This window comes from Triticum aestivum, chromosome 5A, assembly GCF_018294505.1.
Source record: "Triticum aestivum cultivar Chinese Spring chromosome 5A, IWGSC CS RefSeq v2.1, whole genome shotgun sequence".
Taxonomy (NCBI): domain Eukaryota; kingdom Viridiplantae; phylum Streptophyta; class Magnoliopsida; order Poales; family Poaceae; genus Triticum; species Triticum aestivum.
Genome location: NC_057806.1, coordinates 467936941 through 467949114, shown reverse-complemented (window position 1 = coordinate 467949114; position 12174 = coordinate 467936941).

The following is a 12174-nucleotide window of genomic DNA, read 5'->3' as shown; positions in this document are numbered from 1 at the left end:
ACGTTGGATACGTATCAAGCATCCCCAAGCTTAATTCCTGCTCGTCCTCGAGTAGGTAAATGATAAAAACAATTTTTTGATGTGGAATGCTACTTAGCATAATTTCAATGTAATTCTTCTTAATTGTGGTATGAATATTCATATCCGAAAGATTCAAGATAAAAGTTCAATATTGACATAAAATAATAATACTTCAATCATACTAACTAAGCAATTACGTCCTCTCAAAATAACATGGCCAAAGAAAGTTCATCCCTACAAAATCATATAGTTTAGTCATGCTCCATTTTCGTCACACAAGAATGCTCTCATCATGAACAACCCCGATGACAAGCCAAGCAATTGTTTCATACTTTAGTAATCTCAACCTTTTTCAACCTTCACGCAATACATGAGCGTGAGCCATGGATATAGCACTATGGGTGGAATAGAATATAATGATGGGGGTTATGTGGAGAAGACAAAAAGGGAGAAAGTCTCACATCAACAAGGCTAATCAATGAGCTATGGAGATGCCCACCAATTGATGTTAATGCAAGGAGTAGGGATTGCCATGCAACGGATGCACTAGATCTATAAATATATGAAAGCTCAACAAAAGAAACTAAGTGGGTGTGCATCCAACTTGCTTGCTCACGAAGACCTAGGGCATTTGAGGAAGCCCATTGTTGGAATATACATGCCAAGTTCTATAATGAAAAGTTCCCACTAGTATATGAAAGTGACAAAATAAAGGACTCTCTATCATGAAAATTATGGTGCTACTTTGAAGCACAAGTGTGGCAAAAAGGATAGTAACATTGTCCCTTCTCTTTTTTTCTCTCGTTTTTTTGGGCCTTCTCTTTTTTTTCTTTTATGGCCTTTCCCTTTTTTTCCTCACTTGGGACAATGCTCTAGAAAATGATGATCATCACACTTCTATTTATTTACAACTCAATGATTACAACTCGATGCTATAACAAGTATGACTCTATATGAATGCCTCCGGCGGTGTACCGGGATATGCAATGAACCAAGAGTGACATGTATGAAAGGATTATGAATGGTGGCTTTGCCACAAATACTATGTCAACTACATGATCATGCAAAGCAATATGACAATGATGAACGTGTCATGATAAACGGAACGGTGGAAAGTTGCATGGAAATATATCTCGGAATGGCTATGGGAATGCCATAATAGGTAGGTATGGTGGCTGTTTTGAGGAAGATATAAGGAGGTTTATGTGTGGAAGAGTGTATCATATCACGGGGTTTGGATGCACCGGCGAAGTTTGCACCAACTCTCAATGTGAGAAAGGGCAATGCACGGTACCGAAGAGGCTAGCAATGATGGAAGGGTGAGAGTGTGTATAATCCATGGACTCAACATTAGTCATAAAGAACTCACATACTTATTGCAAAAATCTACAAGTCATCAAAAACCAATCACTACGTGCATGCTCCTAGGGGGATAGATTGGCAGGAAAATACCATCGCTCATCCCCGACCGCCACTCATAAGGAAGACACTCTAAGAACACCTCATGTTTCAAATTTGTTACATAACGTTTACCATACGTGCATGATATGGGACTTGCAAACTTCAACACAAGTATTTTTCAAATTCACAACTACTAAACTAGCACAACTTTGATACCACTACCTCCATGTCTCAAAACAATCATCAAGCATCAAACTTCTCTTAGTATTCAACACACTCATAAGAAAGTTTTTTCTAGTCTTGAATACCTAGCATATTAGGATTATTTAAGTAAATAACCATGCTATTTATGACTCTCAAAATAATCTAAGTGAAGCATGAGAGAATAATAATTTCTATAAAACAAAACCACCACCTTGCTCTAAAAGATATAAGTGAAGTACTAGAGCAAAAACTATATAGCTCAAAAGATATAAGTGAAGCACACAGAGTATTCTAATAATTTCCGAATCATGTGTGTTTCTCTCAAAAGGTGTGTACAGAAAGGATGATTGTGATAAACTAAAAATCAAAGACTCAAATCATACAATACGCTCCAAGCAAAACACATATCATGTGGTGAATAAAAATATAGCTCGAAGTAAAGTTACCGATGGAAGTAGACGAAAGAGGGGATGCCTTCCGGGGCATCCCCAAGCTTTGGATTTTAGGTGTCCTTAGATTATCTGGGGGGTTCCATGGGAATCCCCAAGCTTAAGCTCTTGCCACTCCTTGTTCCATAATCCATCAAATCTTTACCCAAAACTTGAAAACTTCACAACACAAAACTTAAAGTAGAAAATCTCGCGAGCTCCGTTAGCGAAAGAAAACAAAACACCACTTCAAGGCACTATAATGAACTCATTATTTATTTGTATTGGTGTCAAACCTACTGTATTCCAACTTCTCTATGGTTTATAAACTATTTTACTGGCCATAGATTCATCAAAATAAGCAAACAACACACGAAAAACAGAATCTGTCCAAAACAGAACAGTCTGTGGTAATCTGTAGCTAATGCAAGATCTGGAACCCCAAAAATTACAAAATAAATTTCTGGACGTGAGTAATTTATATATTAATCATCTGAAAAAATAATTAACTAAATAGCACTTTCCAAATAAAAATGGCAGCAATTCTCGTGAGCACTAAAGTTTCTGTTTTTTACAGCAAGATTAAAAAGACTTTCCCCAAGTCTTCCCAACGGTTCTACTTGGCACAAACACTAATTAAACACAAAAACACAACCAAAACAGAGGCTAGATAAATTATTATTACTAAACAGGAGCAAAAAGCAAGGAATAAAAATAAAATTAGGTTGCCTCCCAACAAGCGCTATCGTTTAACGCCCCTAGCTAGGCATAATATTTCAATGATGCTCACATGAAAGACAAGAATTAAAGAACAAAGAGAGTGTGACAAACACATCTAAGTCTAACATACTTCCTATGCATAGGAATCTTATAGGCAAACAAATTTTCAAGGAAAGCAAAAACTAGCATATGTAAGAAAGCGGAAAGAAACAATAGCAACCTCAACATAATGAGAGGTAATCTAGTAACATGAAAATTTCTACAACCATATTTTCCTCTCTCATAATAATTACATGTAGGATCATAAGCAAATTCAACAATATAGCTATCACAAAACATATTCTTAACAAGATCCACATGTATGCAAAGTTGACACTCTTCCATAATAGTGGGATTAACATTAACTAAAGTCATGACCTCTCCAAACCCACTTTTATCAAAAACTTCATAAGATTGAACATTCTCCAAATATGTGGGATCTAAAGTTGACACTCTTCCAAACCCACTTTCAATAATATTTAAAACACTATTATCAATCTCATATTCATCATGGGGCTTAAAGAAATTTTCAAGATCAAAAGAAGAATCACCCCAATCATGATCATTGCAACAAATAGTAGTCATGGCAAAACTAGCATCCCCATGCTTAGGGTTTTTCATATCATTAACACAATTGACATTAAGAGAATTTATAATAAAATCATTGCAACCATGCTTTTCATCGAAGGAACTATCAAGTATGGGTGCAATAGAAACGATTTCATGTTTAACATAAGGAACTATAGCAAATTCATATTCATAAATATTGGCATCATGGCCACAAGAATAGCAAGCATCATGTTCATCAAGGGATATTTTAATCAAATCATCGGAATCATAATTATCTATAGATTCATGCATATCATTATTTTCTTCCGAAGCAACGGTCATTCTTTCAATAAATTCTTTGACATAGACATTATGAGCACAGTTTTCATAGCAATATTTAAGTATGTCAAAATTTTCAGATTCGTAGAGAGTAATATCATACTTTTCAATCAAAGAAGCAACTTCATAAGCACCCTTAAAAGCAACAAATTCTTCAATTCATTCGATATCGTAGAAACTATAAACACCCTTTGCATAAGAAGATAAGATTTCAATATCATTAAACTCACATAGGTAGGGGAGGTGTTTTTAGGGTTCCTAGAGCAACAAGTAAAATCACAAATTTCACAAAGATTCCAAGCATAACACAGCAATCTGTTTATTTGATTCCATAAGAGTCTCCCTTTTTCAGACAAACAGTGACGCACAAAATGAGCATGCTCATCTAAAGATTTCCCATCAACTAGGCTAGTTGGGGTTTCAGCATGAGCGCATAAGGTTCGAAGATGATCTAAGTAGAACACTTTAAGTGGATCCATATCAATAGATTTTTAGCAAGCAAAGATGCAAGCAAATAGAAGGCACATGGAAACACAAACAAGGATACATACGGGAAGAAGGCAAACAAAAGAAGAGGCAAATAAAACGGCAAGGGTGAAGTGGGGGAGAGGAAAACGAGAGGCAAATGGCAAATAATGTAATGCGGGAGATAAGGGTTTGTGATGGGTACTTGGTGTGTTGACTTTTGCGTAGACCTCCCCGGCAACGGCGCCAGAAATCCTTCTTGCTACCTCTTGAACACTTGCGTTGGTTTTCCCTTGAAGAGGAAAGGGTGGTGCAGCAAAGTAGCGTAAGTATTTCCCTTAGTTTTTGAGAACCAAGGTATCAATCCAGTAGGAGGCCACGCACGAGTCCCTCGCACCTACACAAACAAATAAATCCTGGCAACCAACGCGATAAGGGGTTGTCAATCCCTACACGGTCACTTGCGAGAGTGAGATCTGATAGATATGATAAGATAATATTTTTGGTATTTTTATGATAAAGATGCAAAGTAAAATAAAAGGCAATGAAAATAACTAAGTATTGGAAGGTTAATATGATGGAAGATAGACCCGGGGGCCATAGGTTTCACTAGTGGCTTCTCTCGAGAGCATAAGTATTCACAGTGGGTAAACAAATTACTGTTGAGCAATTGACAGAATTGAGCATAGTTATGAGAATATCTAGGTATGATCATGTATATAGGCATCACGTCCGAGACAAGTAGACCGACTCCTGCCTGCATCTACTACTATTACTCCACACATCGACCGCTATCCAACATGCATCTAGAGTATTAAGTTCAAGAGAACAGAGTAACGCTTTAAGCAAGATGACATGATGTAGAGGGATAAACTCATGCAATATGATGTAAACCCCATCTTGTTATCCTCGATGGCAACAATACAATACGTGCCTTGTTGCCCCTACTGTCACTGGGAAAGGACATCGCAAGATTGAACCCAAAGCTAAGCACTTCTCCCATTGCAAGAAAGATCAATCTAGTAGGCCAAACCAAACTGATAATTCAAAGAGACTTGCAAAGATAACCAATCATACATAAAAGAATTCAGAGAAGATTCAAATATTGTTCATAGATAATCTTGATCATAAACCCACAATTCATCGATCTCAACAAACACACCGCAAAATAAGATTACATCGAATAGATCTCCACAAGAGAGGGGGAGAACTTTGTATTGAGATCCAAAAAGAGAGAAGAAGCCATCTAGCTAATAACTATGGACCCGTAGGTCTGAGGTAAACTACTCACACTTCATCGGAAGGGCTATGGTGTTGATGTAGAAGCCCTTCGTGATCGATGCCCCCTCCGGCGGAGCTCCGGAACAGGCCCCAAGATGGGATCTCATGGATACAGAAAGTTACGGCGGTGGAATTAGGGTTTTTTCTCCGTGTCTGGTAGTTTGGGGGTACGTAGGTATATATAGGAGGAAGGAATACGTCGGTGGAGCAATAGGGGGCCCACGAGGGTGGAGGGCGTGCCCAGGGGGTAGGCGTGTCCCCCTACCTTGTGGCCTCCTGGTTGATGTCTTGACGTAGGGTCCAAGTCCTCTGGATCATGTTTGTTCCGAAAATCACGTTCCCGAAGGTTTCATTCCGTTTGGACTCCGTTTGATATTCCTTTTCCGCGAAACCCTAAAATAGGCAAAAAAAATAGCAATTCTGGGTTGGGCCTCCGGTTAATAGGTTAGTCCCAAAAATAATATAAAAGTGTATAATAAAGCCCAATAATGTCCAAAACAGAATATAATATAGCATGGAACAATCAAAAATTATAGATACGTCGGAGACGTATCAAGGGCCGAATGGAACTCGGCCCCCACCATCAGCCCATGATTCTCGGTTGTAGGCGATCGCGTCTCACCGGCCTTGAAAAGCACTTTCCAGATATCCTCGTGCATTGTGCTGTAGAGCTCTAGTAGCGTCTGGTGCATGACCGGGTCGGATTCCCATAAATAGCAAGTTCAGCGTTGGCACGGGAGGATCCGGTGGATGAGCATAACTTGGATCACATTGACAAGCTTGATCCTGTTGGATATCATGTTCTGGACACATGTCTGGAGCCCTGTCAGCTCGCCCGGAGAACCCCAGGCGAAGCCCTTCTCTTGCCAGGAGGTAAGCCGCATCGGAGCTCCAGATCGGAATTCGGGGGCCACCGTCCATTTGGTGTCGCGCGAGTCAGTGATGTAGAACCACCCCGACTGTCATCCCTTCACCGTTTCCATGAATGAACCTTCGAGCCAGGTGACGTTGGGCATCCTATCGAACATAGCTCCTCCACGCTCTGCCTGTTGACCCCTCACCACCTTCGGCTTCACATTGAAGGTCTTTAGCCATAGGTCGAAATGAGGTGGGATGCGGAGAAAGGCCTCGCACACGACTATAAATGTCGAGATGTTGAGGATAAAGTTAGGGGCTAGATCATGGAAATCTAGCCCATAATAAAACATCAGTCCGTGGACAAACGGGTGGAGAGGGAATCCCAACCCACAGACAAAATGCGTGAGGAACACCACTCTCTCATGAGGCTCGGGGGTGGGGACGATCTGTCCCTTGGCCGGAAGTCGGTAAACGATCTCCTTGGCCAGGTATCCGACCTCTTAGAGCTCCTCTATATTTTTCCTCTTAACGGAGGAGGCATCCACTTTCCGCCGGCTCCGAACCCGGACATGGTTGGGTGTTTGTTTGAATGGGAACGAATGAGGACTTGGGCGTTGGAGCTCAAGAATGAAGAGGCAGGAAGAAAGCGTGGGAGAATAAAGGGGAATCTTATCTCCTTATAAGGGCGGTGAATATCGAACGCCCCCCCCCCCCCCCCATTCGCCTTAAAATTCGTCTGCTCCCAAGGGCTGTGTAAACGGCGCGGTTGGATTACCCACGCCCATATTGATGAGAATCCCGTAATAAGGGGACATGATCTCTGCTTTGACAAGACGTGCCAATGACAACCGCATCATGAAACATGGGGCGAAAAACGGTTCGAAATTATGACCGGACACATCGCATTACTAAGGTTGTCAGCAGATTGGACTTGTGTGTTATTATATTCTCTCTGCAGTTGTGTGCGGTGTGTGTTACAAGTCCGGACACGATCAATTTGTCTGGAGACTATTCGGGAGTTCGGAAGGAGGAACCTGCCTTGCAATGCCGAAGACAGCACTACGCGTCGGATACCTTGTCATTGAAGCCAGGTTCAGGGGCTACTGACGGAGTCCTAGACTAAGGGGTCCTCGGGCGTCTGGCCTATTATCTATGGGCCGGACTGATGGGCTATGAAGATATGAAGACCGAAGGCTGTACCCATGTCCGGATGGGACTCTCCTTGGCATGGAAGGCAAGCTTGGCGAACAACTATGAAGATTCCATCTTATGTAACCAACTCTATGTAACCCTAGATCCTCCCGGTGTCTATATAAACCGGAGGGTGTAGTCCGGAAAGGATATACTCAATACCGTAGTCATACAGGCTAGACTTCTAGGGTTTAGCCATTATGATCTCGTGGTAGATCAACTCTTGTAATACTCATACTCATCAATATCAATCAAGTAGGACGTAGGGTATTACCTCCATAGAGAGGGCCCGAACCTGGGTAAACATCGTGTCCCTTGTCTCCTGTTACCATCAACCTTAGACGCACAGTTCGGGACCCCCTACCCGAGATCCACCAGTTTTGACACCGACACTTACCAGCATGTCATACTTTGGTTAGGCGGTATTTTTGGATGAAGCGGCCTGGACCGACATTACGCGTACGCTTACGCGAGACTGGTTCTACCGACGTGCTTTGCACACAGGTGGCTGGCAGGTGTCAGTTTCTCCAACTTTTGTTGAACTGAGTGTGACTACGCCCGGTCCTTGTTGACGGTTAAAAAACACTAACTTGACGAACTATCATTGTGGTTTTGATGCATAGGTAAGAACGGTTCTTGCTCAACCAGTAGCAGGCACGTAAAACTTGCAACAACAAAGTAGAGGACGTCTAACTTGTTTTTGTAGGGCATGTTGTGATGTGATATGGTCAAGGCATGATGCTATGTTTTATTGTATGAGATGATCATTGAGGGAGTCCTGGATTGGGGGGTCTCCGGACAGCCGGACTATATCCTTTGGCTGGACTGTTGGACTATGAGGATACAAGATTGAAGACTTTGTCCCGTGTCCGAATGGGACTCTACTTGGCGTGGAAGGAAAGCTAGGCAATACGGATATGTACATCTCCTCCTTTGTAACCGACCTTATGTAACCCTAGCCCCCTCCGGTGTCTATATAAACCGGAGGGTTTTAGTCCGTAGGACAACATACAATCATACCATAGGCTAGCTTCTAGGGTTTAGCCTCTCTGATCGCGTGGTAGATCAACTCTTGTAATACTCATATCATCAAGAATAATCAAGCAGGACGTAGGGTTTTACCTCCATCAAGAGGGCCTCGACCGGGGTAAACATCGTGTCCCCTGCCTCCTGTTACCATCCGCCTTAGACGCACACTTCGGGACCCCCTACCCGAGATCCGCCGGTTTTGACACCAACATTGGTGCTTTCATTGACAGTTCCACTGTGTCGTCACCATAAGGCTTGATGGCTCCTTCGATCATCGCTAGCGATGCGGTTCAGGGTGAGGCTTTCCTCCCCAGACAGATTTTCATATTCGGCGGCTTTGCACTGCGGGCCAATTCGCTTGGCCATCTAGAGTAGATTGAGAGCTACGCCCCTGGCCATTAGGTCTGATTTGGAAACTTGAACTACACGGCCGATATCCGCGGAGACTTGATCTTCAACGGATTCGAGCCCATGCCGGAAGCGCCGCGCAGTCACGACGAGCAAGACGTAACTCTACCGTCGGATAGTGTTTGGGAGATCGCATCCGCAGCTACTCCGTCCTTTAATCCGGAGCAAGTCACGCCATCCGAGAGCGGAGAGATGGACCCCGCCATGGAGGTCGCACTCTCAGTGGCGATAGAGCCGGATACTGACTTCACCCCATACGAGAGTCGTGTTGCCAAACCACTGGATTTATCCCCGGCCACGGACTCCGAGCCGCCTACATCTGTGCTTGTCGAAACCGACAGGGCACCGATCATGGAGTTCACCTCCGTGGATATCTTTCAGAACTCACCTTTCGGAGATGTGCTAAATTCATTAAGGTCTCTCTCCCTGTCCGGAGAACCCTGGCCGAACTATGTCCGGCTAGAATGGGATGCAGACGACGAGGAAATTCGCTGCCCACCCACCACCCACTTAGTAGCCACTGTCGACGACTTAACCGACATGCTCGACTTCGACTCCGAAGACATCAACGGTATGGACGACGATGCAGGAGACAAACAGGAACCACCGCCCACAGGGCGCTAGACCGCTACTTCATCACATAACGTATACATGGTGGACACCCCCAAAGAAGCCAACAGCGATGAGACATCGGAGGATGACACCTCCAAGAAGCAACCCAAGCGCCGACATCAGCGGCGCCGCTCTAAGTCCCGCCATAGCAAGAACAGCGATAATAATAGTCCACGCGACTCTGGAAGAGACGACAACTGCACCACCCCGGTGGCAGAACACGATCAAGACGCAAACTACAAACATAGTATGGATCCGACGTCCGAACACGATGACGCCAATGATAAGCCTCATCAATCCCCGTCTAGGGAAGAAAACAGTCCGGACGAAGATGCACCCATCATCCCGGAAACTCAATTGAAGCAAGAGAACCTCCGCAGAAGGCTTATTGCCACAGCGAGAAGCCTGAAGAAACAGAAGCAAAGGCTCAAGGTCGCACCAAATACGCTCAACAGCATGTGGAACAAAGTAACAAAGTATGATGGAAGTTACCATCCAAATAGCTATCCAAAGCGCAAGCTATTACCAGAATTCGACGATGAGGCCTTAGTGCCCATACAGCCGAAAAGCGATATGGCCAACCGGCCGGATCCACCACCCTGTGAACGCGATAGAGCGGCTAACAAAGTCACGCATAAGTCAACACACGATCTACGTGAGAACTTGCATCAAAAATCCGGCGCAACCAGATCTATCTATGGATCTAGGAAGTGCGCTACAGTACACAACCACCACCGAATACTACAACCGCCCGAACACCATGGCGCATCCCAATATAGGGGTGCCGCACATCCCTTATGTTTCACTGATGAGGTGCTGGATCACGAATTCCCAGAGGGATTCAAACTGGTGAACATAGAGGCGTACGACGGAACCACAGACCCTGGAGTCTGGATAGAGGACTTCATCCTCCACATCCATATGGATCGTGGAGACGATCTCCATGCCATTAAATACTTGCCCCTCAAGCTTAAAGGGCCAGCTAGGCACTAGCTGAAAAGCCTCCCCAAAAACTCAATTGGAAGTTGGGAGGAGCTCGAGGACGCTTTCCGGGCCAATTTTCAAGGGACTTATGTCCGACCTCCGGATGCAGACGATTTAAGTCATATAATCCAACAGTTCGAAGAGTCCACCTGAAAGCTTTGGAATAGGTTCCTCACCAAGAAGAACCAAATTGTCGACTGTCTGGACGCCGAAGCCTTAGCACCTTTCAAACACAGCGTCCGAGACGAATGGCTCGCCAGACACCTCGATCAAGAAAAACCAAGAACAATGGCAGTCCTAACAAGCCTCATGACCCGCTTTTGTGTGGGTGAGGACAGCTGGTTGGCCCGTAGCAGCACCAGCGACCCAAGCATATCCGAAGTCAAGGATGGCAATGGTAAACCACGACGCAACAAAAACAAGCGTCGAAATAAAGAAGGTAGCCCAGATAACACGGCGGTAAATGCCGGATTCAGGGGCTCTCGACCAGGTCAGCGGAAAAAGCCTTTCAAAGGCAGCAGAGAAGGACAATCTGGCCTAAACAAAATTCTTGACAAACTCTGTCAGATTCATGGCACCCCAGACAAACCTGCAAATCATACCCATAGAGAATGTTGGGTCTTCAAGCAGGCCAGTAAGCTAAACGCTGAACACAAAGGGGAAGAGACACCAAGCGAAGACGAGGATGAACCTCACCAGCAAAGCGCCGGAGGACAGAAAAAGTTCCCACCAGAGGTTAAAACAGTAAACATGATCCAGGTGACAAAGAGGAGAAGCAATCATGCACTCCGATGCACACGCGCCATCGAGCCCGTCACCCCTAGGCCCAACCCCCTGGTCGGCATGCCCGATCACTTTCAATCGCAGGGATCACAATACACATATCCGGCACGAAGGACTGGCGGCCTTGGTGTTAGACCCAATAATAAATGGGTACCATTTCACAAGGGTCCTCATGGACGGCGGCAGTGATCTAAATCTGATATATCAGGACACAGTCCACAAAATGGGGATAGACCCGACACAAATAAGCCACAGTAATACTACCTTCAAGGGAGTAATACCAGGCCAAGAGGCCCACTGCACGGGCTCTCTACTACTAGAGGTATTCGGTTCTCCCGATAACTTCCGGAGTGAAACGTTAACTTTTCACATCGCTCCATTCCGGAGTGATTTTCAAGCACTACTCGGAAGGGCGGCTTTCGCTCGTTTTAAAGCAATACCGCATTATGCTTTTTCTCAAGCTCAAGATGCCCGGTCCACGAGGCGTCATTACAGTTAGCGGAAATACCAACCGTTCTTTACGAACGGAAGAGGACGCGGCGGCTCTAACAGCCGCACACTAGACGACCTCACCAACCAGAAAAAATGGCAGGTCGTCAAGACCACGGACACGGTTAGACGAGTCCGGCATTCCATCATACATGCACGAGATTGGTTTTCGCACCCTCATAAAATGATACCAGGGGCTTCCCGTGTGTAATCAGGGCCAGCCTGGCTCAACTAGGCCTCTCTGGAATTTTGATAATTCACTCTTCTTTTTGGCACGACAACTTTCACCTAAGTTCTTTCCTTTTGCAGGTGACAATCGTGCTACACCCGTCCAGGACACGGCACAACAGAGACACAGGCGCAGACGTGCAAC